The sequence below is a fragment of the Diadema setosum genome, chromosome 3, assembly GCF_964275005.1.
Source record: "Diadema setosum chromosome 3, eeDiaSeto1, whole genome shotgun sequence".
In the NCBI taxonomy this organism is placed as follows: domain Eukaryota; kingdom Metazoa; phylum Echinodermata; class Echinoidea; order Diadematoida; family Diadematidae; genus Diadema; species Diadema setosum.
This window is the reverse complement of record NC_092687.1, coordinates 38,920,660-38,925,649: the sequence shown is the minus strand read 5'-3', so window position 1 is coordinate 38,925,649 and position 4,990 is coordinate 38,920,660. Positions and strand designations below refer to the sequence as shown.

The 4,990-nt window shown below is 35.9% G+C and overlaps 1 long non-coding RNA gene across 1 annotated transcript; it reads right to left on the bottom strand.

Annotated features, from left to right (window-relative positions):
* Nucleotides 1-1,166: 1,166 nt before the first annotated feature.
* Nucleotides 1,167-2,776, bottom strand: LOC140226586 (uncharacterized). The gene is made up of 3 exons (XR_011900986.1): nucleotides 2,731-2,776; nucleotides 1,958-2,026; nucleotides 1,167-1,232 (listed from the first exon to the last, which is right to left on the bottom strand). It is a non-coding gene; the product is annotated as an uncharacterized lncRNA (long non-coding RNA).
* Nucleotides 2,777-4,990: the final 2,214 nt, after the last annotated feature.

Here is a 4,990-nt window from a genome sequence, read left to right as displayed (position 1 = left end):
GTAAAAATAACGCGCCACTTTATCCTGTTAATCTAGACATGCCGCCGTAGTTACGATTATGCATCATTTTATCACATTTTCAACGTGCATTCTTCTGAGGTTCTTCCCGGTATTTTTGTAATGGCACTTCCCAAAAAGTAAGACGCAGACTTGAGAGTTCAGATTCCAGATGAGCGTTTTCTTCACCACCTCCGCTTCTTGCCTTCGAATTCCATGGCATGCCGCGCGGATGCTACATCGCTTTGGACAAAAGAAGCATTCCCAATGATGTAGCCATCATGTCCGTACCCAGTCTGGTCTATAAGTAATTTGGAATCTATCGGGCAAAAAAAAAAAAAAAGGTAAATGAGGAAATTAATCGACATAAATTGTAGACAACATAGTCGAGTAGACCGTATTTTCATCACAATTCAATTTAAGTATTATAAAGTTTCGCTTCAAGTATGTGATGAAAACCATAAAATACTTTAGTCCTAAAATTCGTCGCTCCAGATAATGCTTTTGTCATCTCTTTTCACCACATAAAAGGAACACAAGCAGTATTCTTAGGTCATTATCTGACTTAAAAAGAATATAAGATTTGATAATCAAGGACATTTCCATTGATACTTCCGTTTATCGGCAACTTGGGAACAAGGAAAGAAAAAGAAATAAATACCACTACTACTATTATTACTAGTACTACTTATGATAATAATAACTATTATGATGATGATGAAATAATAAATAACATGATATGAAACGTGCAGTCTTTACTGGCCAGCAGTATCTGCCGTTCTCCCTTTTCATATGGATTCTTTAGGTTAAAGATTCGTGTCATTTCATATGCTGTTGGGTCTGTATTGTTCGATCGCACCAACCAGCACTGACCGCAATTTACATGCGCAAAAAAAAAAAACAAAAAAAAAAAACAGCAAATCATTTAGCAGATATAAACATAAATGTAGATATTATTATGAATAGACATACATGTATATGTATAATTCTTTGTGTGTTCGTGTGTGTTCGTGTGTCTGTGGAGTGTAGTGTGTGTGTGGGTGGGTGATTACGAAGATTATTTCCGTTGCCTTTAATGTACTGTTTCTACATAGATTAGATTTACCATCTGCATCAGTGTCCATGTTGTAGTACAATGCCACCCCATCTCCTTTATCTTCTTTTCTATCGCCCAACTTCCAAGCTGCGTTTTGTAGATCGCGGGAGTCCTTGAAGGATAGCTGCCACACTCTGGTCTGAGGATGAGTCAACATGAACGAGCAATAAGCAGAAAAAACAAACAAACAAACGAGCACTAATAAAACAGGAAGGACGTTCAAAGAATTTATTCAGTCAAATTGATTTAAAAAAAAAGTGGACCTAAACGTGCAGGCGTTGGATGCCGCATTCCTCTCCTATATCCCATCCCAATCCACATTTAGATAACAGAAAACAAACAAACGGAAAGAACAGAAAAGAAGACTGTGTCGATGATGCTCTGCAGCAGAGCTAAATTGCTGAAATAAGAGTACTATAATAAGAAAGCACAGGGAGAGCATTACTAGTACTTGTCGTTGTATTTTCCTGTGACCAATATTATCTGGTTATTTAAAGATGAGAGCTTAAACTGCCAAGAAGTGACTTCAGTCAGTCAAGCTTATGGCGTTACCATCCGCAAGACTAATAGGCCTAATCGTCGGCAATGTCTCTATAGGCTAACTGAAAATACAGGTGAACATGACATCCAGATTTTATCTCTGCAACCAGCAACGTGAGTGCTAAAAACAAATTTTGAAGCACTAAACATGAAATCGTTTGGCCAAAGTCAAACCGCTTTAAACACATGAATTTGATTTCGCATAAAACGAAAATTGATAATTATAATTGTTTTATAGAATTGGCAGGGGAACCTATATGAGGGCATCAGTGTAAAGGATAGTATTTGTTTCTTGGTTTGTTTGTTTTTTTAATGTAGGCCTACCTCATCAATGACTCCTTCCAGATAATTCTCATTAACGTCTTTCCCGATGAACAAATCTACTGTTGAATTCTGGGAATTGACAATTGCAATAACAATCAACAACAAAAAAATGAGAAAAAAAAAACCAACTGAAACAAATAGATTGAAGGTTAAATAAAGTAATGCAGGCAACGGTCAGTGCCCCCTTGCAGTATGTTTGTGTGCATGTTTCCATGCTAATTATGATAGTATATCTTATGAAAGGCGGTCATTTTTGGCTGCACTTCACGGGCAAATAAACATTGTCTTTCTAACAAGAGAAAACAATGAAACAATTACAAGCACAAGAATAAAGGCGGGGGAAGAGAGAGATAGAAAGAGGATGATTATGAAAAAAACATAAAGAAAACGAAGGAGAAGAGAGCAAAATCAGCTGCAAGGTAAAAAATTGCATTCAAGATAGAATTTAACTGACAGATCAAGACAAAATAAGTTTTCGGAAGTCCAGTAAGCACGATCACTTATGTTGTCTAACGTTAACGAGTAATTATTTATTTCCTTAAAGAATTAACCTGCAACAATTACAAAATAATCAGTTTGATGTTTGAAGGTACCAGGATTATCATTGGTTATGAAAGCGTAAGGGAAAACAGATTAGGAAAGATTAATCGAAAAAAAAAAATATAAAACGTAATGATTTAAATCTACAAAAGAAATAACTGCGCATTCTTTTGAGGAAAAAACAAACAAACAAACATATCGTTTTAACAAATGTCATAGCATTCTGAACGTACCATTTGTAGTTGACTGAACAATCCAGTAGACACCGTAAGGTCTTTGTTCAAGGAGAGTGAAAGCTTTCTATCTGTAAAACAGAAATTGTTTAGATAAGTGATCACTTGAAATATCGGTCGTTGCATTTTCCAACGGGATGTGCCTTTAGCTTGGGTTTTCTACATAACTATATCCATACGGTCCTCTTTAACAACAACATCATTAATAACGATGCCTCATGGATAAAGAATAATTTAGAGAGAGAGAGAGAGTGTGTGTGTGTGTGTGTGTGTGTGAAACGACGTTGGTATTTATGTTTCGTATTTGTGTGTGAATAATAGGCTTGGACCAACACACATGATGTCATCGTATAGGACCCCGAATTCATCAAGATGGGTAGAATTTGTGACCGTGCACCTCAAAACGAACATAAAGTCGCACACACTGATTTTGCGTGAGGACTGAAAATAAGTCAATTGGGTCAACCTAGCCGAACTTGACTTTTTCATATTTTCTGAAAGAGCGGGTCTTCTTTTACATTATGCTAAAATTTGGTATCATAAAACGGGCGGGAAAGTGTGTTTTTTTAGCAGTTTATCTCGAACATTTTTGGTAGAATAGTGTAATTAGGTGTGTCTTTAGAATCCCTTTTTCATTTCTGAAAAACCTTGTCCACACTCTTCACTTTCAACTCTAATAACTTTTGAAAAGATAGCGCTACTGCTTTGAAAGTTGGCATTGATTATGGTCAGAATGTGTTAATGAGGCATGCTTAATTTCAGTTTAATCTAATAATCCCTTCATTGTTGTTACTCTGGTGGTTTACTTCCTGTTTTTTTTTTTTTTTTTTTTTTGTCCCATTCATCGCACAGCCAGCAGGGTTTGGTAAAGATTAAGCGCTTGAATAGATACTGTACTTCAGAGCCTCTTTTCTCAGTTCACACTTTTCCTGAGTTTGTGCTTTCTTTCCAATATTTAGATAGGTTAGGAGAGTCCATTTGATTTGAGTTATACATCATTTTAAAGCTTAAAGTCTGCTCTTTCAAAATATGGTCTTAACTAAAAATTCATGTCTGGCGACTTTTTGTTTGTTTTGAGGTGCAGTGTCACATTTGTTCTTGAAATTTATTAGCAAATACTGAGGAATACCAATATTCTCCGCATTTCGTGCTTTACGTGCATTGTCTTGCAAGTATTAAGTTCATTCTAGAGTAACATTCAAATGTTGACAAAAACAAACAAACAAATCGAAAATCAAGGCATACATTAAAGCGAGAGATTTTAACAATATTGTGAAAACAATTTCTCCAAAGCTGCATCCTTCCAAGATCAAAGCATTGTTTGGTGATATCCCCTTTTAGAGTAATATCTCCCTACAATTGTTTTTGAAATCTTATGGCTATACATAACTGAAAAAAACCAAACAAACAAATGAACAGACAAATGATAATCTATCCCAATGTCACTGAAGAACAACCTCCCAGTGTACCTAAAATAACGGTGTCGTGTTTTTTTTTTTTTTTTTTGTCGGAGTCAGAAGAAAAACAAAACAAACATTCATGAAAATAAGTACTCCTATTCCCCTCCGTTGGAAACAGGTTTCCAGTTTTGATATCCTGAGGAAAGAATTGAATCGCCTACCTGTACAAAATTCCAGCCTAAGAAAGGATTCTAATATTCAGTGTTGCAAAAAGGAACACACGAACTCTATATCGGACGTTGATTACAACCTGAAGATATTCTCGGAAACTAGTCATACTTATCGTCACCATGAAGATAACATGGTTCCATAGTGATTGGATGTTCTTCGATGACACTTGCATACTCCCGTAGCGTCCCGTCATTATTCTGTGAAATAAAAACAAAACGAAACAAAAACAAATGTTTTGGGTTTTTTTTTTTTCTGGTCCTTATCTTTCTTCTACAGGGGATTCTCTATTCCAGTAACACTATCATTTTGAACATTAGTTTCATTTGGACATTTTGTAGTGTTCTATATCATTGTATTTTCCATTGAACTTCTATCAACAAAATTGTGTTATTGGAATAAAATTTCATTTGAAATTGAAAAAAAAAACACAACAACAAACAAACAAATGAAAGCTGATCCTTCCTCCCCCAACCGTCCTCCAGGACTACATGTAACTCAGCTCACTTCCTCAAGATGTTTACGTCTGGTACTATTATGTCCACCAGAGCAAGAGCTTCTCCAGGCACATGTGAAGTCGGGGAACTCGGGGATAATCGGGGTATAATAATTGCTTTGGCTATTCCATGCAC